General features: G+C 31.8%; 1 pseudogene across 1 annotated transcript; it reads right to left on the bottom strand.

The window, feature by feature from the left end:
• Positions 1-13,331: 13,331 nt before the first annotated feature.
• Positions 13,332-17,334, bottom strand: LOC149576880 (linoleate 9S-lipoxygenase-like; annotated as a pseudogene). The gene is made up of 9 exons (XR_016362393.1): positions 16,889-17,334; positions 16,418-16,698; positions 16,079-16,319; positions 15,662-15,985; positions 15,477-15,561; positions 15,224-15,331; positions 14,838-15,145; positions 14,417-14,680; positions 13,332-14,308 (listed from the first exon to the last, which is right to left on the bottom strand). The product of XR_016362393.1 is annotated as a linoleate 9S-lipoxygenase-like (transcript).
• Between the last annotated feature and the right edge of the window lie 4,801 nt (positions 17,335-22,135).

Raw genomic sequence — 22,135 nt, 5'->3', positions numbered from 1 at the left:
GATGTAAATAATTATCTTGTATAGTCCTAGACATAAATATTATCAATTATTTATGGAATGTGAGAATGTTAAGAATTATTTTATAAATATTTTCACACGATTCATCATTTTTATAGTAGATCTAAATATTGATGTAAATAATCTATTCACATAGTTAGATAGAGGTATTCATAGTTATTTTAGGAATGTGATTGTGTTCATGATACTCCTCAAGTATATAATGCATGACTCAACAAACCTCTTATACAATGAAGGAAATCTTGATCAAAGTGGAAGTCTAAGGTTTCAAAAGCCAATTTTACATTATCAAATGCAAAATCAAAAAAGCATTTTTTTCCCCAAAAGCTAGCTACAATCGAACATACCACCCATAAAATCATCTCCTAACCAAAGATTATTATGCAGAAGAGTACTCCAGAGAACATCATTTGTGACAATTTTAGGCAAGAAATGTTTACCACACAAAGATAATACATATGCAGGGGTTTTTGCTAAATCATAAAGATTTGACTCCAACTTTGTTGTCTTGTTTGCCCAAAAATCAAATTCATAATCTTATTTCTAAAGAAAAATTGAAAATATTAAATATTTTGTTTGGTAGTTTTGAATGGGGGCCAACAAATCAAAAAAGAGGAGGGTGGTTTCACAGAGTAATTATAGACAATTACCAATTTTGAAATAGAAATTCTTATGGTTTTTGTGAGCTGGGCCATTTTATAATTAGTTGGCCAATGAAGAGTAATGGTGTATAGTTCATGCATAAGAACTGTGACAAACTATATTGGGGCCAGTGACCTATAATAGGTAATGACTTATGCCTTGACCTCATTTTCTTTAAAACATAATGAACTCAGTAATTTTACAAATCTAGGTATGGAATTTTGATTGAATTAGAGGAGCCCAATATTAGTGTTGAAAGATTTCAAGCTTTTGTAACCCCTAATGTAAATTTTACACCATTCTACGAGTTTTGAAGAATATATGATTCCCACCATAAAATTAGAAACAAAAGTTTTGAACAAACCACAATTTATACCATAGGTTTTACATTACAAAGCTAGATCCGTAGGATAAAATCCCTTTCATGTAACCTTACATAATGTGATTCGAATGAAGAATATGGTGCTTGTATTTCATGTCATAGTTTTCATAATGTAATACCTTTTGAAGATAGAGGTTGAATTAATTTTAATGCATTTAAGTAATTTAAATTAGTGTTCTTAGTATAATATTGATATTTCTATCAAGGCTTGAATCAATCATCATTAACTTTATAAATTCAAGTTTTAATTTAGTTAGTTAGATTCCCTTTCCTTGGTCTAGAAGACTTTTTTGAGTTGAGAATTCTTAGTTTGTAAGAGCATCCCAAAGGAAATTCAAACTATGTCCAAAATTCATGTGAGTTACCCTTTAAACCTTAGAATTTTCTTTTAAGTGGTCAAGTATCCTCAATTTGCCTCTTTGATTATGTAAATGAATATAAATGGATGGTTCTTAAGCTTAGTAAACACAAATTCTAGCACAATATTTGAAAGAGACCATTTTAGAATCTATATTCATTTGTTTGAATTATGAAGTTAGAATATTCAATTTCATTTAATTTTGAAAAGAAAAGTGGGTGAAATTATATTGGCCAATTTTTTTATCCTTATTTTCAAAAAAATATTAATAAATAATTAATGTCAAATTTGGCACAAGTTGCCAAGGATAAAGAACTCAAAGTGAGATAGAGAAATCACATCTTCACTAATTATACTTGCTATAAACCTTTTGCAAATTGTGTTAAAATATTTAATGTGTGTTTGCCCCTAAAGCCAAATGCCCACCTACCACCCTGATAGCCTATAGAATTGTCATAAACATTAATGCTGGTTGGTGAGTTTGAATTCAAATTGAGAGGGAAAATTTTTTGAAGAGAGACAAAAAGGCATGTATCAGATTCATTCATGGAGATCAGAGAGTTGGAAGATTTACAGAGTCAAGAAGTTTAAATGCAAAGACCTATGAAGGAAGTTGATCAATAGATCAAGTCAAAGTTTAGAAGGTAGAATGAAGTTTCTCTCGTGCCTCCAATTGCACATGTTTCTTCTTTTGTTATTCTGTAAGTTAGTTGTTTTGGTTTTTGTCCTATGAAGTAGTGATTTCTCCAGGTATTGTTGTATACACCCATCAGAGCTGTAACTTTAAAGTTTAAAGTTTTAGATTTTACTAGTTTGAAGATTTTAGGGTTTTCTAGTTGAAGCTGAATTCTTGTAGATTTTGTAATATTTTTAATCATATTTGAATAGAGAGCAAGCAACCAAGTAGGCATAAAAATATTTGGTGTTTCCCACTTCTATTCTTCATTGAAAAATATTTTATTTTTTGATAAGTTCATAGTTGAACGCTTCAACCTTCATCTCTGTGTGTTTTAATGGAAACCTGTTATACTGCTCACTCGGTCGAGTCTTTGAACAAGTTCCATCTTTGTAGTTATTATTGAGCTAACTTGGCATCCTCTTCTGCCAAGCACCACTTTGTAGTAGCTACCAAGCTCACTCAAAATTACTTATTTCCAAGCTCACTTGGCATATACTTGTGTCGAGTTACCCTTTGTTTGCCGAGTTCACTTGGCTTCCTCTTGTGTCGAGCTTACTCAACACCCTCCTATCACTCGACATCCATTGGTGCCAATAAAAATTGTCACTTCACATTAGTTGTTGCCAAGCAAATTTTTAGGGTTGTTATTTTATTTTCTTCACAAATTGGAGAGTGAACATTGAACAAAATCCCCAAATTTCCATCTATGACATGTTGGATAAAGGATTCTACATTGTGCAACATAGGAAGAATTACACCTAGATTAAATGACCAATATTCCATTGATCTTCTTAAACAAATAACATAACTTTTATAACAATTCACTCACCATTGATAGAATTTGTTGATGTTTCCTCCTAGTTTAGAGTCTAATAAAGAAGAAAACCCTATTTGTGGAAATAAGGCATCGTAATAGTTCTATGAAAAATAAAATCACAACCCTAAAAATTTTCTTGGCAACAACTATTGTCGAGTGCCAATTTTTCTCGACACATGAAGGTGCCAAGTAATAGTTTTTCTCATCACTAATAGATACCGAGTGGTAGGAGGGTGCCAAGTAAGCTCAGTACAAGAGGAATCTGAGTGAACTTGGAAAACAAAGGGCATCTTAGCACAAGAATATGCCAAGTGAGCTCGGTAGCCAATACAAAGTGGTGCTCAATAGAAGATGATGCTGAGTGAGCTTGGTAATAACTACAGAGAGAACTCAGTGAAAGAAAATGAAAAGGACTTGGTAAAGACAAAACTGAGTGGGTTGTAAACCAAACTTACAACATAGATTTTTCCACCATTAAAACTAGAGAGATGAAGTATGAATATTTCAACAAAGAACTTCTCAAATGCAAAATGTGCAATAATGAATAAGAGAAGAACAACAAAGACATGTATGCTTGCCTTCTTGTTTTCTATTCAAGTATGAAAACTATTACAAAATCTAGGAGCATTTGGCTTCAACCAAAAAACCCTAAAATCTTCAAACTGATAAAACCTAAAACTTTATACTTACAGCTCTAATGGCTACATGCAACAATACCTAGAGCAATCACTGCTTCATAGGATAAATCCAATAAATAATGAACTTATAGAATGACAAGAAGAAATATGTGCAATTATAGATATGAGAACAAACTTCCTTCTATCTTCTAAACTCTAACGAATAGATCTATTGATCGATTTCCTTCACAACTCCGTACACTTGCACTTCTTTACTCTACAATTCTTTCAACTCTCTGATTTGATCAAATGAATCTGAAAATATTCCTTTTTGTCTCTCATCAAAAAAATTTCCTCTTCTTTTCCAAATTTGAAACTCACCTACTGAGCATTAATATTTTTGACGCAGTCAAGGTGGTAGGTGGGTATTTGGCTTTAAAGGCAAACGATTATTTGCATTTAATATTTCAACACTCTGCCTTTGTCCTAAGCCAAAAAAAAACAAAGATCACTCTTGATCCAAATCAACTACACCAAGACACTCTCTTAGGTGTACAAAAGTTCCAATGCCTAAAGGCTTAGTAAATATGTCTACTAGCTACTGCTCAAACTTGGAAAATTACATTTTGATATTCTCATTATCCACCAACTCTCTGATGAAGTCATATCTAATCTCTATATAGCTTCTTCTATCATGAATGATTGGATTCTTAGACAATACAATAGAGGAGATGTTGTCATAATAAATGATGGTTCCATCACCTTGCCTTTCATTCAAATATGTCAAGATCCTTTTTAACCAAATAGCTTGACATGTTGCTACATTTGCTACTATGTATTCAACCTTTTTTGTGGATTGAGCAACAATAGGTTGCTTCTTTGATGCCCATAAAATAGTACTCGATCCCTTATGAAACATGTATCTGGAAGTGCTCTTCCTCTCATCTCAACTTCCAGCCTAATCACTATCCATGTAACTAACCAACTTGAAGTCATTTTTTTGTAGTATACAAAATTCCAAATCCTTTGGTACCATTCACATGCCTTAGAATCCTCTGTCTTGCTTTCCAATAGGAATCCTTTGGTGTTTCCATAAATCTAGAAATCAAACTTATTGCATACATTATGTCTGGCTTAGTTGTAGTCAAATACATCAAACTTCTAACCATACTCTTCTATAGTGTTGGATTCACACTTTTCCTGCAATCTTCCTCGCTCAAATTTAGACCTACTATTATTAGTGTTGGGGTTTCCTTATTGTTCTACATTTTGAATCTCTCTAAGATCTGTATTGCATATTTTTCTTGAGAGATAAAGATGACATCATGAATTTGTTTTACTTCTATGCCTAGAAAGTACTTCAAGAGACCTAGGTTTGTCATTTCAAATTCATTTGACATGGCCTCTTTGAACTCACCAATTAGGAAATTATTATTTCCAGTGAAAATTAAATCATCAACATACAAGAAAACAATCAACACATTCCCATTTGCTACCTTGATATAAAGAGTGAGCTCACCATCGCTTTTGTTAAAGCCACAACCCATTAAATATGAGTCAATCATGTTGTACCATGCCCTTGGAGTTTGCTTGAGCCCATATAGAGCTCTCTTTAATCTACACACTTTGTGTTCTTCACCTACAACTTCATAACTAGGTGGCTACTCCACATAAACTTCTTCCTTCAAAACACCATTTAGGAAGGTGAACTTCACATCCATTTGATATACCTTCTACTTGTGCTAGGCTGCAATTGCTATGACAACATGCATAGTTTCCATTCTTGCAACTTGGGCATATGTCTCATCATAATCTCTTCCATACTACTGCTTGTACCCCTTGACCACTAAATGTGCCTTATGCCTATCTACTTTTCTTTCAGCATTACACTTGGTCTTGTAAACCAATTTCACTCCAATTACTTGTTTCCTGGGAGGCAATGTAGTTAACTCCCATGTCTCATTTCTTTCAATAACATTTATTTCCTCATCCATGGCATAACATCATTTATCCTCTTTCATAGCTTCCTCAAAATATATTAGATCACTATGAAAAAATAATGAAAAATTTACACTCTCATCATAATCTTCATCATACGTTTCTTCTTGGTATATTTCTCTTAGAATTTTAGTCTTTCTTGGCAATAGGGAGGCGAGAGTGAGATCTAAATTCTCAGTATTGTTGCTAGTATTGTTTGGCATACTAGCTCAGGGCTATCTTGAAGTGCTTGGAATTGTTGCTCAGCATGTTAAGGGTTGTTCCCTGTTTGCCTTTGTCTGCAATCTATGTTTGCTACTCCATCTTCTTGCTAATCACCAATTTCATCTTCTTCCTCTTCAATAGTGTGCACTTTACTTGAAGTGTTTGAGCATTCATCTACTGAGCCATCCCATGACTGATTTTCAAGAAACTCCACATCTCTTGAAATGATAATCTTCTTGTTAATTGCATCATATAATCTATAGGCTTTTGATTATGAGTTATACCCTATGAAGATTCACATCATACCTTTGTCATCTAGCTTTTCCTTTGTTCTTTAGGCACATGTACATGTGCTACACATCCAAACACTCTCAAGTGCTCAACTATCCATTTGCCCCTTGACCAAGCCTTAAAAGGTATCTTGTCATGAACTAATTTTGTAGGACACCTATTGATCAAATATACTGCTGTTGTTATAGCCTCTCTCCAATATTTAGTTGAGAGGCCTTTTTCTTTCATCATGCTTCTAGCCATTTCAACAATGGTCTTGTTCTTTCTCTTAGCCACTCCATTCTGTTGTGGAGTATAACTAGCTGTAAGCTATTTTCTTATGCCATTTTTTCTACAAAAATTTACAAACATATTGGAAGTATACTCCCCTCCTCTATCTAATCTAAGGACCTTAATATAGTGTCCACATTCTTTTTTAGCGAGGTCTTTGAATTCAACAAATTTATCAAATGCTTCAGATTTGTTCTTCAAAAAATACACCCATATCCTATGATTGAAATCATCTATGAATGTCATAAAATAAGTAATCCCCCCAATAAAAGTAGTTTACATAGGGCCTACGAAATCAGAATGCATCAATTCTAATGGTGCTCTAGCCTTTCTAGAATTTTTGAAATTGAAGGGAAGCCTATGTTGCTTACCAAAAATGAAAGCCTCACACTTGTCATGAATCTACTATGCTTGGAAAAACCAACCACCATTATTTTCTTGGACAACAAATTTAAATCAGAAAAGCCAAGATGTCCATACCTAAGATGCTAAAGCTTGGAGGGGTCTTCAATCATGCTCCTAAGAGCTAATTGTTGGTGTACTGCTATACATGCATGCTTGGAAGGTGCAACACTAACTTGAAAAGAGAAATATGTATCTATTCTCAATAGGAACATTTGGTTCTTTGTCATTTGGACTACTGCAAGTAATCTATTATTCCCATCCTTCTCATGAATGACACACTTGTCATTTTCCATCAACACCTTGTATCCATTTTGAATGAGTTTGCCAACACTTATCAAGTAATGCTTCATATCGGGGGGAAAATAAACATTTTGTATTTCCTTCTCACCTTGCTTGGTGCAGATCATAATATATCCTTATCTCACTATGGGAATGGTTCCATTATTTCCCATTTTAATTTTAGACTTAAAAGTCTTATCAATGAAAGAGAATAAACTTTCATTACTACTCATGTGGTTGCTACAATCGTTGTCCAGGTACCATACCTCAAGGCTTCATTCTTCACCAATGTTATACATGATGAAGGTTGTGGGATTGTTTGAATTTCCCATGTTCACATTAGCCACATTAGCATTTTTCTTTGATTGATCACCCTATTCCTTCCAGCATTCACTTGCATAATGCCCATAGTTATGGCAGTAGTAGCATTTAACATTACTCTTATTTGAGTTGTGATTTTTCTTACCTGCTCTAGAGTTTTTTTGAGAGGTGCTTGTTCCCTCTTAGTTGCTTGCTCTTCTTGAGCTTTTTGCACTAGCATTCCTTTGACCATTCCTTCCATAACCTCTATTTCTTGAGCCTCTACTAGAGCCATTTCTTCCTCTCCCCCTGCCTCTTGAATTCTCTTGATCCTTGAAAGATTTCTCTTGGGAAGTAGTTTCTGACTTGTTTATCCCATGCTCATGGGTTTGAAGAGTTCCCATCAACTCATCCATGGTCAATGTGGTGAAGTCCTTTGCTTCCTCTATGGTCATCACAAGGTTGTCATATTTATGAGGTAAACTCCTCAATACTTTCTCTACAATTCTCTTCTCATCATAGTCTTCTCCATTTGATTTGAACTGGTTTATCAAAGTGGAGATTTGTGAGATGAACTTTGCAATAAGTTCATTGTCCCTCATCTGAAGGTTCCCAAAATCTCTTTTGATCATCTATAGCTTTACTACTCTGACCTTATCAATTTCTTTAAAGTTTGTCTCAAGGATGACCCATACTTCCTTTGCATAATTTGCTACTGCAATCTTGGAGAAGACTATCTTTGTCATTGTTGCCTCAATCAAACTTAATGCCTTTGCATCCTTTCTCCTTGACTCCTTCAACTGAGTCTTTTGATTATTTGTAAGAACAACATACTGAGCTGGGTCTATCACATCATTGAACCTATTAATCACAAACTCCCACAAATCATTTGCAACCATTATGGTTTTTATTTTCTCTGCCCATGTATCATAATTTTGTCCATTGAAGGATAGTGGCTACTACCATATCTTTCCTATATCTCCTACCATGTCAAATATTCTAGAAGAAAAAAACCCTAACTCACTATGGATGTGGGGCCTCAAAGCTCTGATACCATGTGAAAAATAAAATCACAACCCTAAAATTTTAGTCAGCAACAACTGTTGTTGAGTGCTAGTTTTGTTCAGCAGATGAAGGTGTCAAGTAATAGTTTTTCTTAGTACCAATGGATGTCAAGTGGCAGGAGGGTGCTGGGTAAGCTCAACACAAGAGAAAGTCGAGTGAACTCGAGAAACAAAGGGCAACTCGGCACAAGTATATGTCAAGTGAGCTCGATAGCAAGCAATGTCGAGTAAGCTCAGTAGCCACTATAAAGTGGTGCTTAGTAGAAGAGGATGCAAAGTGAGCTCGGTAATAACTGCAAAGAGAACATAGTGAAAAAATATGAAAAGGACTTGGTAAAGACCAAACTGAGTGGACTGTAAACCAAACTTACAACATAGATTTTCCCACCATTAAAACTAGAGAACCAAATTATGAAGATTTCAAAAAAGAACTACTCAAATGAAAAACATGCAATAATGAATAAGAGAAGAATAAAAAAGATATGTATACCTTCTTGCTTGCTTTCTATTCAAATATGATAAACTATTACAAAATCTAGAAGAATTTAACTTCAACTAGGAAAACCTAAATTCTTCAAACTGATGAAACCTAAAATTTTAAACTTGCAACTCTAATGGTTGACTACAACAATGCCTAGAGTAATCATTGCTTCATAGAAAAAATCCAATAAACAATGAACTTATAGAATGACAAGAGGAAACACTTGCAACTATAGACATGAGAACAAACTTCCTTCTATCTTCTAAACTCTGATGACTAGATCTGCTAATCATTTTCCTTCATAGCTCTATGCACTTGCACTTCTCTACTTTGCAATTCTTTCAACTCTCTAATACGATCAAATGAATTTGAAAAAATTCCTTTTTGTCTCTCATCAAAATGTTTTCCCCCTCTCTTCCAAATTTGAAACTCACCTACCAAGCATTAATATTTTTGAAGCGGTCAGGGTGGTAGGTGGGTGTTTGGCTTCAGGGAGAAATGATTATTTGCATTTAATATTTCAACAAGTTCATAGATCATTTTGATAAATATTCGAATAGAGAAAATCAAAATAAAATGTTTCATCTTAAACCCTCTAAAAGATAATCTTCTATACGATATGTTTCAATCCTTGAAGACATCAACAATAGTTAATAATCATCAGCATAAACTTCTTAGATCTTAAACATTTATCCATCGTTTGGTTGAATTTTTTAGAATATTAGTAGAAAAATAAAAACCCTAGTATCTAAAAACAAAAAAAAATATTGTACCAAAAATGTGAAAAGAAAGAGAACTTTTGTGCAAGTGCCTCCATGTTTTGTAGAGTAATAAGAGTGTCAAGACTACCACTGGGTTTGATTAAAGAGCATAAGTTGTGTGGAGATGATGAAGAAAATACTGAAACTAGATCAATACATTGATAAACAGTTGAAAGAAGAAGAGTTGTTGTGTATAAATATTGAAGAAGACTTGTAGGTCATCGAAAATATACCAATTCATATGTTGCCTTTATAAGGAAAAAAAGATGTGTCTCTTTTACACCTTATTACATTTACTATTACACACACACACGCGCGCACACACACCTATACTCCCTTAAATATGGATACATCAAAATAAATTTCAATCACTAGCTTGATATCAATTACAATAAATATAACTATTTTACAAAACTTCTTGTTCCGAATGAATAGTTTTTAAATCAAACAAACTTTTACACTTGATTTTCATTTGTTGATGAATGGTGAAAAACTATTCTATAAATGTCCATTGCTATAAAAAACCAATTGTAAACTGAATAACTGTACAACTGTCTAACCAAGATGGTAAGTCCATGTTCTTACCCTATGTAAGTAAATAATAAAATCCAAAACTTTATAAACAAATATATCACCTTCTATAAAATCACCATGAACATAATGTTAAACAAATAAACTACATTAACAAGATTAGTTTATGGACTTATAACTGACAGAAAAAAATAACTGCCACCATACCATCTTCCTTCTTTAACTCAAGGATATAAAACAAGTGCTATGAATATAAGATAAAAAGCCCAAAGGAAATCTTTCAATATATATACTTCAAACTTCACATTGTTTAAAAACACAATTTTTTTTGTGACCCCTCATGGCTATTATGCAAGTCTTATTCTTTTATGTAAACTATTTCAAAATGTGCAAAGCCTAGGATAGAAGTTAATGCTATATTCCCAACAATGCCCAACAAATCGTTGCTACCATATTTCCAATACCTAGCCTAAAAATGTTTCATATTTCAAAAGGGCTGGTTTATTTCTTAAAGGGTATTTATTTTCAGATTTCAAAAGGACTGGTTTATTTCTTAAGGGTATTCATTTTCAAATTTTGTTAATTATCATTTTTCTAAGATTGTTTCTATTTCATTTAATGTGATTTGTCTTATCAGTAGTGAAAATATCATTAAGAAAATGGAGTTCTCACATCATTAAAAAAATTTGTAGATATTAAATATTTGATGTATATTGTAGATATATATTTGTGAAATTGATAATATTAGTAATTTTATTTTTTTGTTTATTTACAATATTTTTACTTTCTCAAACATAATTTAATGAATTATTTGTATTTATAAATTTTAGATATTTAAAATTATATGTCTCTTCACTTATTCTAAAAAAAAATTAAATTTTTAAAATATGTTAGTTAATTACTCTTTAAACTTCATAAAATTTCATACTATATTACAAAGCATAAAAGTAAATTCAAATTTTATAAAGGATGTTCAAATAGAGAAAAGGAAAATAGTAGAGGATCAAATAAAGGGTTATATAAAATAATTGAGCAAAAGTTGAAAGATAAGGTGGAATTATTAGCCTAGTTTCTTCAGCTTTACTATTATTAGTACTTTCCAGTATGCTAATTAGTGCTTGCTAGTAGGCTAAGTACTATTGTGATACATTTTGAATTTTAGGTTTTAACTAGTGATTAATTTTTTTAGTTTCTCCAACTTAGAATTAATTATTTTAAATTTGTTTTATGAAACTAATAAATTGTGCATAACATAGGTGCAAATTTTTTAGCTTTACGATTTTTAGAAAATATTTTTAAAGATTTTACTGAGTGAATTCATTTAGCTCTTATATTGGCCAAATTTGATGATAGTAGAAATAATGCTTTTAAGAGTTATTTTTTATTAACCTGAATGTATTAATGTTTAATATTTTTTTAATTTAAATGCTTTAGTTTAGATTTTTTGATCTTAATTTTATATATTTTTTATAATATAATTTTTGTCATTCAATTAAAAATATTTTCAAAATGATATTAATTACATTATATTATCTTTTAAGAAATTTTATTATATATTATTATTATAAAATATTACTATTTTTGTACTATGATTTATTTATAATATAATAGAATAATTATGATTTATAATATTTATAAATAAAATATAAATATAAATTAATATCATTATAGAAAACTATAACTATGTAACTTTCTTATCAAGTAAAATATTTTCTAGACTATACTAAATTTATTAAATTAAAACTATACTTATATGAAAACTAAAGGCTTTAGATTTTTTGGTCTTAATTTTATATTTTTTATTATTATAATTTTTTCATTCAATTAAAAATATTTTTAAAATGATATTACTTACATTATATTATCTTTTAAGAAATTTTATTATATATTATTAGTATAAAATATTATTATTTTAATATTATGATTTATTTATAATATAATATAATATTTATGATTTATAATATTTATAAATAAAATAAAAATATAATTTAATATCATTATAGAAAATTATAACTATATAACATTTTATCAAGTAAAATATTTTCTATACTATAATAAATTTATTAAATTAAAACTAGACTTATATTAAAACTAAAGGCAAGTACTAAGTCACTATGTGGCACATGTCTCTTTATTGTTTTTTTTCTTTAGTTAGGCTATTATTTTTTAGTGTTTTGAGTTGTGATGTTGATTTTTGCAAGGTTCTTCTAGTCAAAACACTATTTCATTTTGGGACTTAATCTTTATATCTTTATGTAAAACATTTAGGGATTCGGTTTCCCTATAAAATAACCTATTTTAGCATTAATAAAAAACTTTAGGGGAATCTCTTACTCCATTCTAAAGTCACATAAGAGAACCAAAAAGATGATCATACTCAAGACTGGACAATTATTTTTTGTCTTCAATGATGATTACTACATTATTTCATCTAGGTGTTAAAGATCTTAATATCTTTTTTACCACAACTTCTTGGTCCATACTTTCACCTAGAGTGTCTTTTTTCTTAACCACATCATTTTTCCTTACACAATAATCTTCCCCATTCTCAATTTCGTACATTTTTAATAATTCAAACTCTCTTTTCAAGTTTTGTCATTCGATAACCTTGATTTGATTATTACTTTGGTAAGTATCTTTTAGAGTCTTTTGGGCCTCCTTACTTCTCTTTGCATTTGGAATTTGACAAAGTAAACTCCTATCAAGAGCCATCTGAATTTGATATAAGGTAGTTGCAATCTTTCTCCTAGTTTCCTTCTGAATCCTTTTCTCATTAGGTCGAATATCATCCACATTTTCAGACTCCATATACCCTAATTTTACATTATCCCAAAAATCTTTGCATACTAAAAGAATATGTTTTTTTATTGTACATATCTATAAACTCTCCCATTAAATTTTGAAATAGACAAAGTATTTACCATGATCCTAAATTCTAATTTCAAATATAAAAAATTTGAAAGACAATTGACAAAAAAAAAGAAAAAATACAATATTGTGAATATATTCTTTACTCAAATAGCATAATGAATTACATGACATGAAGATTGAAAACCCAACTCTCACACAAAACACTAAGATCTAAAAATTCGATAAAACTACCCTTTATTTGACGAAGTGGACTTAAATAGACACCTCTTCCTTGCATGTTAGAGATAAGATTTATTATCTAAACAAAACAAAATAAACCTGACTTAAAACGTCTATCATTTCGGAAAGGAATGAAAACACGAATTTCTAGAATGAATCTCTTGTTCGACCTTTGAGTCAAATATACACTATTCATTATTAATTACTTTGTGAAACTGCATAAAATTTCACATAGTATTACAAAGCATAAAGAATTTGATAAAGAATGCTGAAATAGAGAAAAGGAGAATGGTAGAGGATCAAATAATTGGTTATGATAAACTGAAACTTTTTGATTATTTTAGATAGAGATGCTATTAGGCACTCCCCGGCCTGTCAGGCCACCCGATTTTGATAAATCTGTAGTGTCAGGGTACAGTAAGGTATAAGGAACCTTTGCAGGCCCGGTCCTATTCTTATAAACTTCACAGTTATTGTTCCTCTCGATTATGTTCTTCTCAATTCTGGTCATGTTTGCCGAAAACTTCGCGAATGCTTCTGCCACTCGTGGATCATCTACTCTATCCATAGTAGACCCTTGCAACTGTCCCACGTAAACCTCGTGTCTTGCATGCTTTGACAAAATCTCCAAAACGGCCATGATAATGGTTGCCTGCGTTGGAGTAGACACAGTCTTGAGGAAATATGCATCAGGGTTCTTGAGTAGTTCATCATATTCAGGTGTTCCCTTCTCTGGAATGAAGCGTCTGCTCATGGTGGGCAAATTGGGCATGTATCCTCCATACGAGTACTGCCCAAAGTTTACAGCAGCATGGTGAGCAGATGCAGTCCAGATGATAGTTGTCACTATTTCCACTGCTTCACTCAAGGAATCCATCTTGTACCATCTGCTCGGATCGTCCTTGAGGTCTCCATGGCCCACATTTACTATTTCATCCCACCAAGCCTGCAATTCTTTGTCCTTTGTAACTGAGCTATTGTTCTTGTAAAACAGAGACAAGTAGTCTGAAACCCATTGCTTTAAGGCAAACCATATTTCAATGCCGTCAACAGCATATGGGTAGTCCTCGATCACAAGCTTCAAACCATTTGGCGCCTTTGAATCCCGGACTGCCATTCCCCTGCGCGGTTCATTGTAAATGGAAAAGACTCAGTTTAATTAGGCCTACAAATTAAATTAGGGAAAAGCTAGAACATTCAGCGAGCAACGAAATCGGCGGATTTCTTACCTTTTAAGAAGGTCGGTCTCTAATCCTTGCTCATTGAATTTCCACTGTTTGTAGGCTTTAGATGAGAGTTCCATACAATATCTGCCAGGGGCAAAGCCTTGTTCTATAATTCCCGATGCATTTATCAAGCTCTGGCGGGCAGCTTGATTGATGTCCATGGTATCGAGGAAATGGGGTATCAATAGTTTGTACACTGGGTGCATTTTGCTTAGTTGTCTGTGTGTTGCTATAATGAAAGGCTCTGCGATGCAATGAGTTCTGAGCCTGCAGTCAATTACAAAACAGAATTTTGCGTAAGTTGCTGAAACAGATGCTGCCTTGACGCGGTCTACACCATTTTTCTAATCTTTGGTAATTCTAGCAAAATGTAATTAGATAGACTGTTGAGATTTTTAATGAAGGGACATGGGTGAGAACATACCAGTGGCTGATGAGCTGATGGTAACCTGCATCGTTGACTCTAGCATGGGCTTTGGCAAGCTGCCACAGTGCTCCCTCTTCTGTCCCATATTCCCCTGGTGTAAAAACCTTTCTTACAGCCTCTTTCTCATCACCTGGTGGCAAACACAACTCTATGGCCACTGGCTTTAGGATTCCTTCCTTTGTGAGGAAAAACACTGTGCGGCTTGCATATGTTTTGATATCTTCAGAAAGTTTATTGATGCGCTCGATGTAGGGCATATAAGCATCATAGTAGTCCACAACAAATAGCCTTTTCAATGCAGTGGCCTGTAATTTTTTAATTGAATTTCATTATAATTTGTTTATAAAATAGATAATTCAAAATCTTTTCAGGGGAGAAATTACCTGATCGACAGAAATGCCTTCAAGGTTCTCTTGTATGTGTTGCTCTGTGATGGCACTCTTCTGTGGGCCATACAACTTTTCATCTAGGCTACTGGAAGGAGGAAAGTTCTGTCCAAAAAACAGCAAAAGAAGGCATTTCAGATTGGAAATACGGTAAAGGGGAAAAATTTTTGACATAAAGAAATAGTGGAAATACGAAATCGTGGAAATACTGTAAAGGGGAAGAATTTCTGACATAAAGAAATAGTGTTACCTCTAGGCACTGAATCACCATTGGGTTTAAGCCGGAAGTGTTTGACGCGCAAATTCCTCGTCTGTTCTCCATGCAAGCTCATCAACTGCAGGACACAACATCAGTCCAGTTTCATTTCTATACAGCTTAACCATTATTTAAACAAATTTATGCACCCTAATTTGATTTATGCACGGTAATCTTACCTTCCACAAGTTGTGGACGATTGAAATTTATAAAGGGAACATCATCCTCGAAGCCGTCGAGGAGTCGCTGGACAAATAGGACTGGATTATTAACTTGACGGAGTTTCCTGCGAGAATTATTGGCGCTATTCAATCCCCGTCTGTAAAGCTCACTGACTTCGTCAAAGGATTCGAAGGCGTAGTCGAAGAGATTCGAGAGAGTGGGAATTACGACGTTAGCAACTGCCGAAATAATGTGAGCTTGGAAATCGGAAAAGTCTGTGTATGGAAACCTTTCGTCCGAAGGAATAAAGATCGAGCTTGCTCGGGTCTCAAATTGCGGTGCTGCCGAAGATAAGTCATAGAAATAGTGTTACCATGCAACTGTCAATACATTAAAAAATCACATTTTACTAATAAAGTATTAAAGACATGTACCATTTTTTACACGTGGACGACCAGTTCTACATCTTCTAGGATAAGGAAACTCTTGCGATCCACCCAAAACTTCTCTCCGTATGTTTGGATCATTTCCCGGCTGCCCAATATCATTATACACATCATAATCTTATATGTGATCGGAAACTTTCCTTTCTCCGGTTCCATCTCCTCGCAGGGATATCAAATCTGACTCCCTGAATTTCCTCAAACCCACCGGCGTTTCCTCCGGCAGAAAGCTCTGTTAAAACACATTTATGTTACTCCTGTGCCCATGAATTACCGAAACTAAATATTGAGCAGGATTTGCTAATTAATCAAGAAAAAAGATTAACACACCTTATTGGTGAAGAAAACGCGGTCATTGGGGTTTAGCGAAGATGGGGTTATCCATGAATTACATCGAAAACGGACAACTCCCTGACCTGGGATGGATATGATGAGCGATTTCAGAAAGAACTCCCGGTGGTGCGTATTTTTTATGACAAATGCACCGGGAAAACCAAGTGCAGAATTCCATTTAAATTTGATTGTGCAGCGTGTCTCACTTGAAATGGGCCCATCCCACGGATTCCACTTTAAATAAGAAGGCTGCCCAACTGTTTTTCCCAATCCAGTCTCTACACACAACAAATCACACATTAAAAATTTATAACATAAACATTGAGTTTTCATGCCCCCAAAATAACATTTTGTGAATATCTATGTTGATCCCTTAGGGCAACATATAAGAAGGCAAAATATGAAATTTGTATACTATAGAAGTTTTAATCAGAAATTTGAAAAGCAGTTCTGCAAGATATGGGATACCGGGATCAATTTGGTCGCTGCTGACAAGCTGAAGAGAAACTTTTCTCCCAATCAATTCAGAAAATTCGTCAGCCACAGTTGCACAGTAGTCTGTGAGGTTGAGAAATGCCACCTTCTGCAGTACTACTTCACCATTGATTTCATATTCCTTGAGGGGCTTTTCCGTGACACTCTCAGGCTCAGCAATTCTTGTTTTGGAAATAAGTTTTGTGGCAACTTTCCTTGAACTCGAAACCCCTCTACGCAGTGAAGGGAGAGAAGAAAAACCAGTCTGCCTTGTTCTGTCAATCCCTAGTACCGGCATAGCGAAATTGGCAGAAATAAATCTATGGCTACTTACTTTAATATTCTTCTCTAGTAATAAATTTTTGCTGCCCAATACCCTTATTGAATCCATCTTTCCTTTATCCTTTGATCACTCGATCGTTGATTTGTATTGTTTTGAATCTGATAAACAGTCAGATGTTGGGATTTTCTTAATCTCCCTTGCTCTATTTATAGCTTTTCAGAGCTCCGTGTGAGGCAAGTTCACGTTTTTAATGAAAGTCAAACAAATATTGTATTCAAAACCGTGGGGATTTGAAGTCGTACAAGACTGCCGTCTAGTTGATTAAATTGATTTGCAACTCGTTTTAATTATTCTTCGTTTTTCATAAAGGAATTTTATTCTTTGTTTTTCATTGGATGAAAATATTTATAATTATGAGTTTCATAACACAAGGATAATCTATCGATGGCATACTGAACAGAAGAAAAAATCCCCATTAGATACTTCTCATAGTAATGCGATAAGTACAGAAGAATGCATATTCGAAGCAATTTACGAAGAAAGGAACATTAAAACCACATGCTGAAGACCTGTTTTCGTCAAGAAACTTGTTTTAAAATAAAATAAATGTATAACTGAAATATGTTTTTGTTAAGTTAAAATAAAATATATATAATTCACTAAAACTTTGGTTGACGTATTATATTTTTAGTGAATGAAAAAAAAAATTGATTAAACAATTAAACAAATCACATTTTCTTTTGTTAAACTTTTATAATCATATCATTTTTATTCAACGGTGTCGAGAATCACAAACTAATTAATTAATAAATATATTGTTTTAATTTCATTTTTCTATTAAAGTGACAATTGTTTAAACTATTTTTAATGATTATAATTAACAAATATTTATTACTGTTAGTTTTCTAATAACATTTATATGATCTATAATTCAATTTGTTGGTATTAATTGTTATTTTATGCTTAATATTTAAGATATTTTATTTTATTGAATAGAATATTAAAATGATTAAATAACATTTAGATTTGTGGATTCAAACAAACAATCACTTTTATTACTAATTATTCAACAAGTGCACACTTCCTCATCCAATGCAATTAAATAGTAGAGGACTGATATTTGACTAATGTGTACCTAAAATCATAACACAATAAGAAAACAATGTTTTTGTGCTTCTTTGTGAGTTAAAGTGACAAAAATGTGATTTTATGTTGCCTAATATGTGGCTTCAAAATAGAGCACCATAGAATATTAGGAACTCCATACCAAACATTAAAAACTAAAACACAATGCTTTGGATTGAATTTCAATAGCTCTAACAAGATGGATTCAAAGAAAAAAAGTTATCAAGTACTAAAAAAATGATAAGAATAGGTAATAAAGAAATAATTCTAATTATTACACAGTAACTAGAGTACCTTTCTTCTTCATGCAAAACATCATATCTAAAGCAGTAATCTACATATGTCGAGAATAGGGTAATTGTAATATTAACTACTCATCATTTGTAGTTTTTATAAATGGTATACTATATACTATGGACACCAAAATAACTTTTTAAGTTGTGCAAAATAAACCTTACATTTGGTGCATATTATCTTAGTCAAATGAGTTCCAAAACTTATTTTATTACTCATATGGTTCTCCTAATATAACTTGTGTTTATGCACGTTTAATTTTAGAAAAGAAAGCATTTTCAAGTGGTTATTCAAGTTTTGGCTATCAAAAAAAATTCATTTTGAGAAATTATGCTCTCTTCTAAGAGACTTTATGAAGAATGGCATGAGATTAATGGCTCTATGAAATTTTTGTGGTGGTTGGATAAGTTTTTCTTTAATTATAGATCAAACTAGTTCTAAATGAACCTAAAATCCCAAATAAAAATTCTACTATCAAATAAACCCAAAATGTGACAAGAAACCAAAAAAAAATGATAGGTAGAGAACAAACAACTAGAAATATTTTTTAATACCCTTTTCTACCTCATTTTTTAACTGGGATGTGTCCCAAGTTATCTTCTCCGAACCTTGAATATCCCATGAAATGTGTACAATTGGTAGAGGAATTTATTTATTTATTGATCAATAAGAAGCCAAAGCCAATATTCATTATTATTATGTAATTTATTATTATTTATTAATCTTGTGTAGAGTTGAACCCAAGACCTCTCTAATAAGAGACTCACAATTTACCATTGTGTTGTAGGCTCTTGCCTAAGTAGGAGAATTTATTTTATTCAACATTTTTTAAAGATAATTTCTCCTTGGGTAAAAGCACAAACCAGTGTCACCTTTTATTAAAAAATCAAGATCTAGAAAATAAATTGTTCATACTTTAATGACATAAAAATAGTATTTGTGTTTAGAGTTTGAAGATGATGTAAACTGATAAAACGTGTGAAATTGGATTAATTTTATGCCTATAATTGTTTTAGTTTTTTATTAGTAATTTATTCAGTACTTTTAATTTTGAAGTTCATTTTTTAACTATGAGAAATATAAAGTGTAGTCCCATCAAACAAGTATATGAATATCATCTTTTTTTGCTCTAATCTTAAAATGTGTTTTAAATGACATACATAGCTAGGGAAAAAAAAAGAAATATTGGTTTCTTATTTATATTTTCTTTGTTATAAGTACTCAAGGTTCACCTAATTGGAAACCAATAATTTTTACCTCTGGTCAAAACATCCCTATGAAAACTGCACCTTTTTAAAAAAAATGCATATTCTTGAAGATGACTCTCTCCTCTAGGGATAAATATAAAAAAAAAATTTTGACATGATTTACTATTTTTTTTCCTTTTCTCATGGAGCATATTCTAGAATGTTAAAAATCCTACCTATAATATTTTTAAATTATAACAAATTATAACTAATCAAAACACTGAAAATTATATAATGATGATATTGACTTTAAGATCTATAAAAGTGTATTTTTAGTTTTAGTTTTTTTTGTTTTAATTTTAAGTTTAGAGAAATGAAATTTAACCAAAATAGGTTTAGAAGTCCTAAAAGGTGATACAAATCTAATCTTTTACCCCACTAGTCTTTATATCCATAACTGTAGGCATCTTAGGATGATTTTTTTTATAACTTATTTTTTGTTTCCCAAATATTTTCCACAATATTTTAGGCTACCTTATTATGGATGAAAGTAATATTAAGGATGCCAAATTTAAGATTAATTCTCTTAATTAATTTTTAAGAAAATAATTCTTCGCTTGAAATTTATGATCATAATATCAATTTCCTTTATTACCTTTTTCAATGGGGCAACGAGTAATTTTCCCTCATTTTCATCAAAGGGGATATTAATTTTTTTTGTAATTAATTCTGTATACTCTTAGCTTTATGGTAATTTAATTAATTTATTAGAGCATCCACTTTGTTAGCTAGAAGATGTCAAAGGAACATTGCAACCTATATATATATATATATATATACTTGGAGGGATCTCATAAGCTAAATCGAGGAGAGAAAACATGAAAGGAAGATCATGGGAAACATGTAACAACCCTTGGTGTAAGAATCAAGGACACGTTACTTTGTATATAAGATGAAATTTATTTATTTAACATGATCAAAAGATCACCATGTGGAGATGAGTAAGGGGTCAACCTTTTGGAATTTGTAAGCTGGCAAACATTTCTTCTTAAATAATTAGGGATAGGTACTTCATTCTTGAGGGAAACTAATTCCAAATTATCTTCTATCTCTCACTAATCATTTTCAAAGTAGATTTTTTTATATTCCTTTTGATCTTTTGCTTCACTATCATGCCAAAAAAATGAATAAATTCTATTTTCTAAGGGGATTATTTACCAATTTACTATATAATTAAGATCAAACTCTGATGTTAATTGAATTTTTAAGGGTGCATTCAATGATCCTTAATGATATATCTTACTTTTAAGTAATGGACTATGAATGAATCCCTTCTTCTTTAGGAATTCTTTTTATACTAGAAGTTTGGCTTCTCAATTATCTCATAGTAATAATAAGGAGTATCTATATATATACCTTGTCAAGGAATATTTTTTATGACCATATGACTATTTTAATTGATGTTTCATTTAAGGATTGTGTTCTTTATGAAGGCTCTAGACCTCCAAATATTATTTCTTTGCCCATGGGTATAGTAGGTAACCTTGATGACAATAAGGAAGACTATTTCTCATGATGCTTATGCCTTAATTTCATCTAGTCCCCTATACGATTCTATATATTTAGCTATTATTGCTTCTTGCTATTCCATCTATTCTTCTGCTATATTTTTCTAGGTAGATTATTTTTACTTCTAGTTTAGTGGTTCACAATGTTCTCATGGATTCCTCTAGTATTTCTACTAGTAAGTTGACATCTCTAATGATTTGACTCTCTCAAAATGCATCTCTATTAACCAACCTTTTTACTTAGTTAATTACCTTTGTTCTAATTGTCAAAATAGATCTCCTTATATAGTTGTATAATGAAAATGAAATTTTCAACTATTAATCATTCACCTAGCTAGGTTTGTATCGTATATAAGAAAAATAATATCTTGTTGAAATTAGTTTGTAACCTAATTTTAAATCTTTCTCTCCCATTTTGATTAATTTTTGTGCTAATTTTTTAATTGGTTATGTTCATATTTAAGTTTAAATAGTTTTGGTTATATTTGTAATATTTTGTGCCCATTCCTCACATAATGTAACTAACCACAAAATAATTGTATTTTTAGAAATACAAATTCAAAACAACTAGTATCAATAAATATAAAAATATAACACAAATAAAGAATAAGAATAAAATGTTGAATCACAAGACTCAATTAAGAAGGGACTATTAAAATACTAGAAATCATAACATAATTATGTTGGGTGACATAACTACAATGGTGGCTCAAGGAATTTACAAGAATGGGTATTTCAATAAAAAATACAAAATCAAATAATTTTAGAAATAATAACATTATAA

Source organism: Cupressus sempervirens, chromosome 1 (assembly GCF_028749045.1).
Source record: "Cupressus sempervirens isolate cs-2001-9-10 chromosome 1, ASM2874904v1, whole genome shotgun sequence".
NCBI classification, from domain to species: Eukaryota; Viridiplantae; Streptophyta; class Pinopsida; order Cupressales; family Cupressaceae; genus Cupressus; species Cupressus sempervirens.
This window is presented reverse-complemented; position numbering and strand designations above follow the sequence as displayed.